The following is a 15525-nucleotide window of genomic DNA, read 5'->3' on the forward strand; positions in this document are numbered from 1 at the left end:
GGACTCTGCAGGAGAGGGGACAAGTAAGGGAAGAGAGAGAACGTCATCTGGGGAAGGAAGTCCAGGTGACACCAGGAAGAAGGGAGAGGCAGAGAGCAGCTCGGACGTGAGGCTCCGAGACTCTTCCAGTGAAGTCAGTGAGGAGGGTGGAGGACCACCACTCGGCACGCCCACTCTGCGCAGAAGGCTTCCGCGCAGAGAGGCGAGGCGAAGGTTGTCTGTTAAGGAATTCTTTTTTAAAAAAAAATAAAATATTTATTGCAATTTTTTAAACAACGAACAAACCACCAAACATATAAAATACCATCACCATACAGACAGAAAAAGTCAAAGCAAAGTTAAGAAATAAACAAAGAATAAAAGAAGAATACATATAAAACACAGTTGTTCATAAGTCATATTTTCATAATCTTTGGACTTCCCCGCATCTCCCTTCCCTGCGTTCTCAGTCACATAGTTATAGACAGCAATTTATTACCTTATTTCAATTCTTATTTTGTAAATCTCGGATATTATGTCCCAACTTTTAAATAACTTTATCGTAAATTAAACTGCTTGATTTAAACATAATATTGCTTCAAATTTCATCATTTCCTTAAACCTCACTTATTCTCATATATTTTACAACAAAGTTTCTGCTGCCGTGTTACTTTCAATTGTGCATTCTCCTAACATTCATACAGTTTGTAGTGTTTTTGTAAATAGTCTTTAAATTTTTTCCAATCCTCTTCCACCGTCTCTTCTCCCAGGTCCCGGATTCTGCCAGTCATTTCAGCCAGTTCCATGTAGTCTATCAGTTGCATCTGCCATTCTTCCAGTGTGGGTAAATCTTGGGTCTTCCAGTGCTCTGCAATGAGTATTCTTGCTGCTGTTGTTGCATACAGAAAAAAGGTTCTATCTTTCTTTAACACCCCTTGGCCGACAATGCCCAAAAGGAAGGCCTCTGGTTTCTTAAGGAAGGTATACTTAAATACCTTTTTAACTCATTATAGATCATTTCCCAGAAAGCCTTTACTTCCGGTCGGCGCCAGCGTTTATGGCGGTCCTCTTTCCGAGCTCCGGAGGAGGACTGCTCCACGAGTTCGGGTCTGACCCGCTACGGCAAGTGGGGGACCCCTAAAATCACAGGCGCGGATGCCTGTGAACAAGGAGACTCGGTGGGCACCAGAAGCGCCCCCCTTTACTGCCTTTTTAAAGGCTCCGGAACGGCATCGGGAGAGCGCGGTGCTGAGAGTCGCTACCCAGCCCGCAGAGTGAAGCCGCGTCGCCATTGACGGAGAGCGCCGATTCCTTCCTGCAAATTGAATTCGGATTGAAAACCCCGTGAGTAGGATTGAATGACTATCGGGAACTTTTAAATTTAAATTGGAAATTTGGCCGGAAACGGGGGAGGTTAAAATCAAGGAAGTCTGCCTTCCCCCGACTGCATGACAGATGAAGCAACGAAAAACAAAGAGCTGCATCTGAAGGGAAATAACAATAGGACTATTTAAGCCTGGCATTTGGATATAAATCTCCTCTCTAGCAGGCAGGGGCAGAGGGGAGGGAAAGTAACCTCATTAACCTGCATGATTTTTGAAAGAGAAAAACTTTCCGCTGCCTCAATCCCCTGAGACGGACTGTCAAAATAAGATACCAGGACAGTGAAAAGATTTTAGAAACTTGTTACAAGGCTACATAGTTGAGGACTTAACTGATACAAAGTTTTGGGGTTTTGCTGCTACAATATACCAGACTGGACTGTGTTGACAGAGAAACTACATAGAAAAAGTGTTGCAGCATTTATATTGAAGTTTCCTGGTTTCTTTGTTCTATATTCTTTGTTTCCTTCACTTGGACATTATGTTTTGCCCCCTCTAGAGGGCTGAGAAGTAACAGTTGCAGAATAACAGATTAAGACAGTGGGATTTTCCATTTGGAAATTGTTCCTGTGAGAACGTCCTTGGGACATGAGTGGCCCAGCAGAGGAGATAACTACGAGAGCTAAAGCAAAACAGCAGCAACAGCAACAGAAGAAAAGAGGCTCAATATCAAGTTTAACACCGACAGGTGCAGCTGGGCAGGAAAAAGTGACGGCTGTCTCCATGGAGTCAATGACACAGGCGTTACTCAAGATAAATCAATCCCTGGAAGCTTTGACACAGCAGAGTACAGAAAATTCACAAAAACTAACAGAATTAACAGCAAGGCTGGATTTGAATACGAAAAGTGTGATATCCAACACAGAATCTATAAATAAACTGATTGAAGAAAACTCGGCAACACGTAAAATCGCAGAGGATGCCAGAAAGATTGCTGAGGAGACACAGGAAAAATTAGAACCGTTTTCTAAAAAAGTGTATGAACATGATGCGGCCTTGTCTTTGATGGAATTACAGAGAAAGGAGAGAAATTTGAAATTAAGACTAATTCCTGAAAGTGAAGGAGACAGCCTTGTGGAGTTCCTTACACAAGAGTTTTCTGACTTTTGGCAGGAAGAATTGGAGGAAGAAGAATTTAAGATAATAACAGCATTTAGACTGGGCAGGAGACAAAACAGAAAGACTCCGAGGGATTGCCTGATTACTTTCAGATCCAAGGAAGAAAGAGACAAAATACTGAAACTAAATTACCAAAAGGCCTTGGAAATTGGAAATTCTCATATACAGATTTTTAAGGACATCCCTGAATATATTTTGGAGGTGAGAACCTTCTATAAAGATCTGGTCTACCTGCTGAAAAAGAACAACATACTCTTCAGGTGGGAGTTTCCACAAGGACTGCCCTTTAACTACAAGGGAAAGAAGGTGAAAATAAAAACAATTCAAGACAAAGAGAAATTCTTGGAGAGAAACCACGAGGATCTGCAGAAGGGAACGGTAGACCCAATCTCAGAGCAAAAAAGAGTAGTGGACATTCTGAATCTATCATTTGGGCTTAAACCACCACCATCAGAGGAAGAGCAACAACTTGGAGCGGTAGGAGGAGTAAGTGACAAATAACAAGATGGCCCTGCAATTCCTTAGTTGGAATTGTAATGGGCTGAACATGCCCACGAAAAGACGCCAAGTTTTTCATATTTTGAAAAGAGAACAATTGGATTTGATCTGTTTACAAGAAACCCATGTGACCAGGGTACACAGAAAACTACTTATAAATAAAAGATTAGGACAAGAATTCATCTCATCGGACAAAGTTAAGAAAAGAGGAGTAGTGATTTATGCAAAAGAGAAATTGGCCCCAAAAATGATGTTTAAAGATGAACAAGGAAGATACCTGGCAGTGGAAATACAAGTACAAGGAGAAAAATTGTTAATAGTTGGAATCTATGCACCAAATGAAGGGAAGGCGGAATTCTTCAAGAAGTTGCATGAAACTCTGATGGATTATTTGGACTATAACGTAGTAATTATGGGAGATATGAATGGTGTGGTTTCTACAAATATGGACAAGGCACAAAGACTGACAATCTCCAAGGAAGGGAGACTTCCGAAGACCTTCTTTGAAATGACTGAAAATATGGACTTAATAGATATTTGGAGAACAAGGAACCCTCTCGAGAGAGAGGGAACTTTTTTCTCTCAAGCAATGATGACCTGGACCAGAATCGACCAAATTTGGATTACTAGTGGGATGGCTCCAAAGATTAAAAAAATAGAAATCTGCCCAAAGACTTGCTCCGACCATAACGCCGTGAAGATGGAGATGAAACTTACAACAACTGGTCAATTCAGATGGAGGATGAATGACACCCTGTTTCGAGACGAGGAGATCCACAGAAAGGCCCAAAAAACCTTAAAGGACTATTTTGAAATAAATTTAAAGGCCGATGTAGAAAAAAGAGTGATCTGGGACGCAAGCAAAGCTGTGATGCGAGGATTTTTGATTCAACAAAATTCAATAAAAAAGAGAAAGCAAAATGAGAAGAAGGAAAAGATTTTGGAAAAGATAAAAGAAGGAGAGAAAAGATTAAGATCAAAACCAAAGTCCCAGGAGATTTTGAGAGAGATCAAGCTATATCAAACACAATATATGGAATTGATGAATCAAGAGATTGAGTGGAAGATAAAGCAAATGAGACAAAAGACATTTGAATCGGCAGATAAATGTGGTAAACTTCTCGCCTGGCAATTGAAGAAAAGACAGAAACTAAATACAGTTACAAATCTAGAAGTGGATGGAAAGAATATATCCAAACCCAACGAGATTAGAAATTGTTTCCTGAGTTATTTTAAAAAGTTATATTCACAAGGATCACAGAATGAAGAGGACATAGATGAATTCCTTAAAAAATATGGATTACAAAAAATCTCTCATCAAAGTAAGGTGGATCTAAATCAGAGAATAACAGAACAAGAGATAGAGGGTGCCATTCAGAACATGCAATTGGGCAAATCTCCAGGACCAGATGGACTGACTTCCAGATACTACAAAGCTTTGAAGGAGTGGTTGGTGCAACCGCTAAAGGAAGTCTGTAATGAGATTTTAGAGGGGAAAAGGGCGCCAGAATCGTGGAAAGAAGCGTATATTACACTCATACCAAAGACAGAGACTGAAAAGACTCAACTTAAGAACTACCGCCCAATATCATTACTTAATGTGGATTACAAAATTTTTGCAGACATTTTGGCAAAAAGATTGAAAAGAGTGTTGATGGAGAAGATTCATAAGGACCAAGCAGGCTTTCTCCCTAAAAGGCATTTATCAGACAATGTGAGGAACATAATAGACATTTTGGAACTACTAGAGGTGAATATAAACACTAAAGCAGTTCTGATTTTTGTGGACGCGGAGAAAGCCTTTGACAATATCTCTTGGAGTTTTATGAAAAAGAATCTTCATGGGATGGGGGTAGGCCAAGGATTTGAGAATGGTATGGGTGCGATATATTCTGAACAAAAAGCTTGAGTGTAAAGTTGCTTAAAGTATCTCTGGAAGCACTTTCTAATCTCCACAGGATTCTGAATGTTTTTCCCTTCAATCTCTAAGTTGGTAACCGTATTTAGTTTTTGTCTCTTTTTCAGCTGCCATGCTAACAGCTTTCCACATTTATTTGCCGATTCAAATGATCTTTGTTTCATTAACTTGATTTTCCACTCCACTTCCTGATTTATCAATTTAGAGTATTGTACTTGGTAGAGTTTAGTTTCTCTCAGAATCTCCTTTGACTTCGGTTTCGATCTTAACTTTTTCTCGCATTCCCTAATTTTCTCCAAAATCTTTTCCTTTTTCTCGTTCTGTGCTCTTTTCTTTATGGTGTTCTGTTGTATCAGAAACCCCCTCATTACAGCTTTACTTGGGTCCCAGATTACTCTTTTTTCCACCATGGTGTTCAAATTTATTTCAAAATAGTCCTTCAAAGCTTTTTGGGCCTTTTTGATAATCTCCTGGTCTCTGAGCAGGGTGTCATTCATCTTCCATCTAAAGGAGCCGGTTGTAGTTAGTCTCATATCCATCTTTACTGCGTTATGGTCGGAGCAAGTCTTTGGGCAGATTTCCACTTTTCTGATCTTGGGTGCCAGACCTCTAGTTATCCAGATTTGGTCGATTCTTGTCCATGTCAGTTGGGCTTCAGAAAAGAATGTTCCCTCTCTTCCTAGGGGTTTTTTTGTCCTCCAGATATCAATCAAGTCCATATTGTCAGTCAGTTCAAAAAAAGTTTTAGGTAGTCTGCCATCTTTTGTCAAGCTTTGGCCATGTGACTTATCCATATTTGTAGACACCACCCCATTCATATCTCCCATCATAATGATGTTATTATAGTCCAGATAGTCCAGCATTGTCTCATGCAGCTTCTTATAAAATTCTGATTTCCCTTCGTTCGGTGCATAGATTCCCAGTATCAAGAACTTTTCACCCTGGGTTTGAATTTCGATTGCCAAAATTCTTCCTTGTTCATCTTTAAAAAGGAATTTTGGTGATAGGCTCTCCTTTGCATAAATCACCACTCCTCTCTTTTTGACTCGGTCTGATGAAATAAATTCTTGGCCTAATCTTTTGTTAATTAACACTTTTCTGTGGAGCCTAGTCACATGTGTTTCCTGTAGGCAAATAATGTCCAATTGTTCTTTCTTTAATATATGGAATATCCTTCTCCTTTTTTCCGGGGAATTTCCACCATTAATGTTCCAGCTAAGAAGTTGCAGAGACATCCTGGGCGAGTCTGTTATTCTGTAGAGGGTGGTGTTTCTTTCTTCTGTTCCTCAGATCCCAAAGGTGTAGGTGCAGGCGGTGGCGGTGACCAAGCCTCAGGCCCTGTAATCACTTTCTGAAGGTCTTCTCCGTAATCATGCAGGAACTTATCTTTATCCTCGGGTGTTTTAATTTTCACCTTCTTCCCTCTGAATGTGAAAGATAATCCTTGAGGAAATTCCCACCTGAAAAGGATTGAGTTACTTCTCAACAGTTTGGTTAGTTCTGTATAGGTGGTTCTTAGATCCAAAAGTTGTTTAGGGATATCTTTGTAAATTTCCGCTCTCCTTCCCTGGATTACAAGTGATTTTTCATAATGTAAGCTTAGTATTTTATCCTTCTCTTCCTTAGATCTCAAAGTAATCAAACAGTCTCTGGGTCTGTCCTTCCTTGCTACTCTTCCAAGTCTGAAGGCACTAACGATTTTAAAGTCCTTGTCTTCCTCCAAGTTCCAAAACTTGGAAAGTTCTTTTGTCAAATATTCCGTTAAATTCCCTTGTTCCAGTTCTAAAATTGATCTCAGCCTCAGATTATTTTCCCGACTGCGTAATTCAATCATAGACAGGTAGGCCTGATGTTCACCAATCTGTTTAGTCAGTGGTTTAACCTCCTCCTTCACTGCTTCCACTTTCTGGTTAACTTCCTCAGCCAATTTACGATTCTCTGTGGTAGCTTTACGATTCTCTGTAGTAGCTTCAAAAAGCTTCCCAATTGATTGTGCATGTAAGGTCACTTGTTCAGTTAATTTATTTAGGCTGGCAGTATTTTGGTCAATCTTTGCCGATTGTACATCCACTTTTTTGTCCAATGTTTCCAACTTCTCCAAGATTTTGTCTAGTACTGATTCGTTTCCTCCAGCTGCCATGCCTTCTGATAAAGTCAGCTCAGTTTCTAATTCTTGTGTTCCCAAAACAGTAGGAACAGATGATCTGCGCAACTGGGAAGTTAATGTTGATTGAGTTAATTGTTTAGCTTTAGCTTTGGCCGATCTTGTTTTCCCAGTGCCACTCATTCCACTCCTGTCTACGTGCCAAGGTCAAATTTAGTATGCTCCCATGGGAATCCACAAGCTCAGAGAGTAAACAACAAGTTAAAGGAAGAAAAAAGAGAAAAAACAAGTCCCAACCAGTTGTAAATCCAAAATCCACCAGGGGGAGTTCAAACAAATCTTGAGGAGAACAAAGGAATTTTTTCCAATAGTTGTTCCAAAGCGTAAAAGCTTAAAAAAGTTTTGCCAAAATCCAACAGTATCCAACCACTCATAAATTTCAAGAAAGACCTTCCGCTCTTCTTTATAGCCAGCAGAGTGAGTCCTTATTTAAACAAAGTTTCAGGAAAAGTGCCAGATAATAGTGTTTCAAAGTAGCTAGTCCAGTAACACTCAAAAGTAACAGTTCAGAGTAGCAAAAATCAAGTCCGCAAACTGACAGCTCTAATAGTTTGGCAGTCAAGTACCTGGGTTTCTTTAAATAATTTTGTAAATCCACAGGGAGAGGAAAAACTAAGTTCAAAGCAAAGCAGAAAAAAAAAGTTTAAATCCCTTAGTACCTATAGCGACAGTTCAGGTCATGCACGAAATTGAAACTTTTAAATTCCTCTTCAAAGGCTTCAGATCAAAGTAATTCTTATGCTGGAGGAAATTTAGGAGACACCCACTCACGGATTCTGCTAGCGACTAAGCAGCAGCGCAAAGGGCTGCTCAGTCAGGGAAAGACACAACCACACCTAAGCGGTTTGGAACGGCTGGAGATTTACACACAAGCAACCCCATTTCCCGTGACAGCAATCCGTGAGTCCTTTACGTTGCTTGTGTGCAAGAGGACCGGGGTACAGTCATGAGTCAAACCGGAGGAGCCGGCGCAGGAGAGGGGGCCAAAGGCGGACAGAGTCTGGAGGAGAGAAACCAAGACTTGGAGCAGCAACTGGCTCTACTAGCGGCGCGGCTGGATGAAAGGAGGACACATGACGCCCAGGGGAAGATTACCCCCATCGCAAGAAAGGTACGGGGACTTGTGCGGACTTTTGGGGGCAACCCCAGAGATTATAACGCTTTTAAGACTGAAGTGCAGTATGCGCTGGATCTGCAGCACGATGACTTTGCCGACGATGGGGGAAGAGTCGCTTTCGTGGTGGGGCACCTGCAGGGGAGGGCCAGAGATTGGGTCCGACCCTTAATGGCGGCAGAGAACGCGGCTTTGAAGGACCTGAGAAAGTTTTTTAGCGCGATGGATCACATGTTCGCGAGCGATGTTGAAGAGAGTGTGACTCGTAAAGAACTGATGGAGTGCAAACAAGGAAACCAGTCAGTGAGAGAGTACTGGTCGAGATTTGCTATGCTGATCCATAAACTTGGGTGGGATCTGAGTTCTCAACCAGTACAAATGTTATTTGAGGAGGGCTTATCCCCTTGGGTGAGAGACGAACTTTCCCGCTCACCCCGCCCGGAATCGATGGACCAGCTGACCAAGTTGGCGCTCGCTGTAGGAGTCAGGCAAGAGACGCGCGCGCTGGAAAGGCGGGAAGGGAGAGCAGAGCGTTGGCATGACAACCGCACTCCAGACGTGCCAGTGTCTACTGTGCCACCCGAGGAGCCAATGGAGATTGGAGGAGCGCGCGCGTGCGGGTTTTCAAACTCCAGCGAGGTGCGTAAGAAGGAGGGGAAAACCAGTAAGAGGTGTTTCCTATGCCAGCAGCCGGGACATTTTGCCAGAGTATGCCCTCAGAAGAAGGCGTGGCAAGGAATGGTGGGGGCAGTGGGGAGTGAGGAGGAAAAGAAAGAGGCTCCGGGAAACGGCCGTGCTTGGCTGCAGGAAGGAGGGCACAGCAGCCAGGCGAGCAACCAGTAGTAGTGCCCAAACCAGACCCCCCCCCCGAGCAGCCATCGCAATAGAGGTGGTGCTAGAACTCCCAAACGGACACCCCATCAAAGTGAAGGTGCTGCTGTATTCAGGCAGCTCTTGCAACTTCTTTAGCAAGGATTTTGCGCTAGAACACCAGCTACAGGTGGTGCCTCTAGAACATCCCCTGCAAGTAACCACGATAGATGGGAGAGAACTTTTGGGAGGGGAAGTGACCCACCAGACCCCGCCCATGAAAATGACAGTTTCCAGACACACTGAGACAATTGTCTTTCACGTAGCCACCTTAGCAGGACCACCTATCATACTGGGAATGAGTTGGCTGGCACTGCACGACCCAGTAGTAGGGTGGCACCAGCGGACAGTCACCTTTGGGTCAGCTCACTGCGTAGAGCATTGCCACGGAGGGGAAGGCCTGAGGATGGCAGTAGCCAGGGTGGCAGGGATGGCAGTAGGGGAAAAAGGGAAGATACCACCTCAGTATGCGGACTTGGAAGAAGTCTTCAGCGAGAAGGAGGCGGATCGGCTACCCCCCCACAGGCCCTTTGACTGCCAGATCAACTTGCTCCCAGACGCTCAGCTGCCAGTGGGCAAGCTGTACGCCATGTCAGATAGGGAGATGCAGGAATTGCGGAAGTTTATTGACAAGAACCTGAAGCGAGGGTTCATAAGGGAATCGAGGGCGGTGGGGGGTAGTCCAGTGTTCTTTGTGGACAAGCGAGACTCCCATGAGCCCAGGCTCGTAGTGGACTACCGTGGATTGAACAGGGTGTCGGAACCAGTGACCTTCCCAATGCCCAGAATTGATGACATTTTGGCCAGGGTAAGGAAGGGGAAGATTTTTACCAAGCTGGACCTTCGGGGGGCGTACAACTTGATAAGGATGAGGGAGGGGGATGAATGGAAAACCACCATGTTCACCCCTCTGGGAGCCTTTGAGTACTTAGTTATGCCCTTCGGATTACAATCGGGATCGAGCACCTTTCAAGCTTTCATGCACCACGTGCTGGGGTCCCTGCTGTACAAGAATTGTGTAGCCTTCCTGGACGACGTCCTAATCTACTCAGAGAACGAGGAGCAGCATGTAAAAGACGTCAGGGAAGTGCTGAAGAGACTGCAGGAGCACCAGCTGTGGGTCAAATTGGAGAAGTGCCAATTCCATGCTCGAGAGGTGGAGTTCCTTGGCTATCGGTTGTCAGACAAGGGCTTGGCCATGGACCCGGGGAAGGTGCAGGCTGTGCTAGAATGGAAGCCTCCCAAGAACAGGAAGGACGTGCAGAGGTTCTTGGGGTTTGCAAATTTCTACAGGAAGTTCATCAAGAACTTCGCCCATCTAACGGCACCCATAACGGATTGTCTCAGCAGTAAGAAGAAGTTCGAATGGACAGAAGAGGCCCAGCGTTCCTTTGAAAAGCTTAAGAGGGCTTTCGCGTCGGAAGAGCAGCTCCTACATGTGGATCTGCGGAAGCCGATGAGGCTAGAGACGGACGCGCCAGACAGAGCTGTGGGGGGCATATTGCTCCAGCAGGAAAATGGGGAACAGTGGAAGCCGTGTGCCTTCTTTTCCAGGAAGCTGAACAAGTCAGAGCAAAACTATACAGTGTACGATCGGGAACTGCTGGCAATTCACGAGGCCTTTCGACGATGGAGACATTTTCTCATAGGCGCACAGCACAAAGTCCAGGTGTGTACTGACCACAAGAACGTGGAATATTGGAGAACGGCGAGAGTGCTGAACCAACGACAGGTGCGGTGGGCACAGGAGTTTTCCAAGTTTGATTTTGAGATTAGGTACGTGCCTGGGAAGGAAAATGTCAGAGCAGACGCCCTCTCCCGCAAGCCCGAATACGCAGAAGGGGAGGGAGGGCCAGAAGCACGTCATGTCATTCCCGAGGGCAGATGGGTGTGTGGGGGAGTGTTCGTCGGGAGGCAAGAGCTGGCCGGGTTGACGAGGGATGATCAATATGCACAAACCAAAATCCGAGAAATTGGTATCACTGGGGAAACTCAGGGGGGGGGGTTCGAAGTAAAGGACGGGGCACTGTACTATAAGGGTGCATTGTACATACCTGAGGGGGATTTGAGGAGCAGAATACTCAAACAACTGCATGACAACCCCACGGCAGGACATTTTGGACAACATAAGACAATGCTACTGGTCACCAGGCAGTTTTGGTGGCCACGGGTGAGGGAAGATGTGAAGGAGTATGTACGTGGGTGCCAGTGCTGCCAGAGAGCGAAGGGGGAGAGGACAGCACCTGCAGGGTTACTGGAGCCCTTACCCACACCAGAGAGGCCATGGGAGGTGGTATCAATTGACTTTATGACGGACTTACCCAAAGCCAGGGGGAAAACGGCAGTAATGGTGGTAGTTGACTTGATGACCAAAATGTGCCATTTTATTGCGTGCTCGCATGCGGTGACTGCAGAAGAAACAGCAAAGCTGTTTGTAGAGCATGTTTTCAGGTTGCATGGCGCCCCCTTGAGGATTTTATCCGACAGAGGCCGGCAATTCACGTCCAGATTCTGGAGGAAGCTCATGAGTCTGCTGGACGTCGAGGTTGGGTTCTCAACGGCCAGACATCCAGAAACCAATGGACAAGCAGAGAGAGCTAACAGCATACTTCAACAATATCTACGCTGCTACGTCTGCGAGAGGGAGAAGGATTGGGTGGACAAATTAGCGCTGGCTGAGTTTGCATACAATAATGCAGAACATGTGTCCACAGGGATGAGTCCGTTTATGGCGAATTACGGGTGTCACCCCAGGGCTTTCCCCGGGGAAGGGGAGGGAAGTTGGAGTGTTCCCGCAGCTGAAAAATTTTGGAAGAAATGGAGGCTTTACACCAACAGCTTAAGTTAAACCTGGAAAGGGCCAAGGAAGAGTACAAGAGGCAGGCAGACAAGCACCGCAGAGAGGGAGAAACCATAAGAGTGGGGGACCAGGTGTGGTTGTCTACCAAAGGGTTGCCGTTCAAAGGAGGGTGCAAGAAGCTAAGGCCAAAGAAACTGGGACCGTTCGAAGTAGCCCAGCAAGTTAATCCAGTGGCCTTTAGGCTCAAATTGCCATCTCACATGAAACTGCACCCCATGTTCCACAGGTCCTTACTCTCACCGTTCAGGGAGGGGAGGGAATTTCTGGGTCAGCAAAGTGAAACACCCTTGCATCCACAGATGGAGGAAAGGGAATTCAGTGGCCATGCAGCTGAAATTCTTGATTCCAGGTGGAGAGGGGGACGAGTGGAATATTTGGTGGCGTGGGAGGGGGAGCCAGAAGCGGAAAATGCATGGGTCCCAGCAGAAGAGATTAGGGATGAGTATCTGCAGGAGGAGTTTCATAGCAGGTATCCGGGAAAGCCCAAACCACCAGAGAGGTTCTGGGGGGAGCAATTTGGCACCACCGATGAAGAGGAAGAGTTTGAGGGTTTTCCCGCCTCCGAAGAGGAGGAAGGGGAATTGTCCGAAGAAGAATCCGACTGGGGAGATAGGGGAGAGAGAAGAGACAGCAGCAAATGGAGAGGGGTGTTTGAATCATCAGATGGAGGGGAGAGTTCCTTCCGGGGGTTTCCTGCATCACCGTCCGAGGAAAGGACGGGGGGGTTGGAGGGCCCTGGGAGGGAGGTGGATGTCAGGGAACTGACATCGGAGCAGAGGGGAGAGGCGAGGCTCCCGGACTCTGCAGGAGAGGGGAAGAGTAAGGGAAGAGAGAGAACGTCATCTGGGGAAGGAAGTTCAGGTGACACCAGGAAGAAGGGAGAGGCAGAGAGCAGCTCGGAGGCGAGGCTCCGAGACTCTTCCAGTGAAGTCAGTGAGGAGGGTGGAGGACCACCACTCGGCACGCCCACTCTGCGCAGAAGGCTTCCGCGCAGAGAGGCGAGGCGAAGGTTGTCCGTTAAGGAATTCTTATGCTGGAGGAAATTTAGGAGACACTCACTCATGGATTCTGCTAGCGACTGAGCAGCAGCGCAAAGGGCTGCTCAGTCAGAAAAAGACACAACCACACCTAAGCAGTTTGGAACGGCTGGAGATTTACACACAAGCAACCCCATTTCCCGTGACACATACGTTAGGGAAAAGTGTGCATCAAAAATACATATATTTGTGGCAATAACAAGCAGAAATGTGTTATTTTGGGGAAAATTGCTTGGAAAGAAATTAGGGGAAATGAGAACTAAAATTGTGTGTGTGTGTGTGTGTGTGTGTTTATTGGCTTATATAAACAAGAATAACATTATACAAGTTTTCTCATGTCATTAGTATGTCACAAAAATAGCATAATAATTGTGGAAAAATATCTGCAACATATGTTTCATTATTAGTGATCAGTGTATAAGTTCTTGGTTTATGAACTGGTTTAAACAATTAGGAAGAAGAAGAAGAAGAAAAAGACAAAAGAGGGAGAGGGGTGGGGTCGGGTGGTTATGCTTCTCTTATTCTACTTACCACATTTTTCGCTCTATAAGACACACTTTTCCCTTCCTAAAAAGTAAGGGGAAATGTGTGTGCGTCTTATGGAGCGAATGCAGGCGGGAGGCTCTGCTCAGTGCTCCCTTTTATTAGCCGTGTGGAGCTTGTGTGCGGCTCTTGGCTTTTCCCCAGAGAAAGAGCGCTTCACAGGCTCTTTAAAGGGAGCACAGGTCTTGGGGGAGCCTTAGCCATGCGCAAGTTCTCCCGGGCAACAGAAGCCTTCATCCTGCTGCCGGGGGCTGCGTGTGGCTATCCCAGAAGCCAGGACAGCAAGCGGGATCACTGCGATCTCGCTTGCTGTCCTGGCTTCTGGGATTCAGAATATTTTTTTTCTTGTTTCCTCCTCCAAAAACTAGGTGCGTTTTATGGTCTGGTGCGTCTTATAGAGCAAAAAATATGGTAGTGTGTGTGAGGGGTTGTGTCAGCATTACTTGTATGAGTTCTTTTACTATTCACTTGTATGGGGAATTATACTTAAAATTATATAGAACACAATAACTATACAGTGGTACCTCGGGTTACATACGCTTCAGGTTACAGACTCTGTTAACCCGGAAGTAGTACCTCGGGTTAAGAACTTTGCTTCAGGATGAGAACAGAAATTGCACGGCGGCAGTGGGAGGCCCCTTTAGCTAAAGTGGTGCCTCAGGTTAAGAACAGTTTCCGGTTAAGAATGGACCTCCGGAATGAATTAAGTTCTTAACCCGAGGTACCACTGTATATGAAAATGAAAAATGGATATGTAGGTCAACATTTAATTACCCTAGAATCATTTTATCCAATTCATCCGAGCAGAAGCAACAACCACTGGACAGATGATCTTAGGATTCAACATGCTAATTTCCAGCAGTGTTCTCAAACTTGCAATTGCCAGTAGTGTGGCACCTCTGTTTTTGGTTCAATATAACAATTTAAACATTGTATATTTGTCTATTAAGGGTTTTTCCCCAAAGCTAAGTACAACAAAATAAAATACAGATACAGAAGTATGCAAAGGAACACAAATGAAACACAAAAATTTCCTTTGCTGGGGGCAGCATGGAAGAAAAAGAAAAATTGATGTCCTCAGAAGGCATGTAAAAGGTGAGTTCAGGTAAGTGCATCAGTTAGACAAGCCATAGGTTCTGAAAAACCATGGGTACAATTAAAAAACCTACTTTTTTCTTACAACAGTCTTCCAAGGTAGGCCAGTATCACTTTCCTAACATAGCAGTGAGGTGACTGAGACTGAGAGGGAAGGTTCTTGCATCAAGTTACAAAATACATAAGAAGCTGCCTCGATACTCGCTCAGAATATCTGAATGGAATTAAATCTATCTATTCCGAACAATTCGCTAGATTAATAATGACCGCTCCCCGCTTAAAATGGGGGGCGCCCTTTGCGTGGACGCGTGCAGCCCCTAGATCTGGAGCGGCTCCAACAGCATAGGCTTGGCTTTGCCTTCCCTCAGGTGGGATACCTGGAGGTCTCCACCTACCTCAGTCAGTTGTCCAATCCCACCTGGGGGAAGCGTTGCCAAGGAGACCAGGCCAGGTAGGGGAGGGATTACCTGCCCACACAATAGAGGGAGGATCTTACCTAGGAATCCACACTTGGCTCCAGAGCTTCTCCAGGAAGGACGTCGCTGGACTTCCTCGCTCCAAAAGGAGGGATCCCAAGGGATAACGGGGGTAATGGACTTCAGGATACCCCTTCAAAAGGGGATCCTTTTCCTTAGGTGGGCCCTGATGCCCTGGGGTGTTGGGTGGTGGCACGGGGGCCCCACTAGCTGCCCCCCCATGCCTGCGGGGGCGTGTGGGCCGCGGGGGGGGGGGAGGCAACGCCACGCGCAGCCCCTTCCCTTCCCCCGCCAGGCCTGGCGGCCCTGGGGTGCGGCGGGTGGTGGAGGGGGGTCCCCGGTCACCTCCCAGGGCCTTGGTGGCCCCCAGATGGCCTTTTCTAGGCCGCAGGGAGGCCCGCGGCGTTTCGTGAGGCCTTACTAGGCCTCGGGGGGGCTCCTCCGTGTCCCCCAGCCCTGGAGCCTCCCCC

The 15525-nt window shown here is 45.9% G+C and overlaps 1 pseudogene across 1 annotated transcript in view; it reads right to left on the bottom strand.

The window, feature by feature from the left end:
• Positions 1-15277, bottom strand: part of LOC308578232 (protein CIMAP1C-like) — a 44704-nt pseudogene extending 29427 nt beyond the window's left edge. Inside the window, exon 1 of the transcript in view lies at positions 15263-15277. The product of the transcript in view is annotated as a protein CIMAP1C-like (transcript). The remainder of the gene's footprint in view (positions 1-15262) is intronic.
• Between the last annotated feature and the right edge of the window lie 248 nt (positions 15278-15525).

The sequence above is a fragment of the Podarcis bocagei genome, assembly GCF_964188305.1.
Source record: "Podarcis bocagei genome assembly, chromosome: W".
NCBI lineage: Eukaryota > Metazoa > Chordata > Lepidosauria > Squamata > Lacertidae > Podarcis > Podarcis bocagei.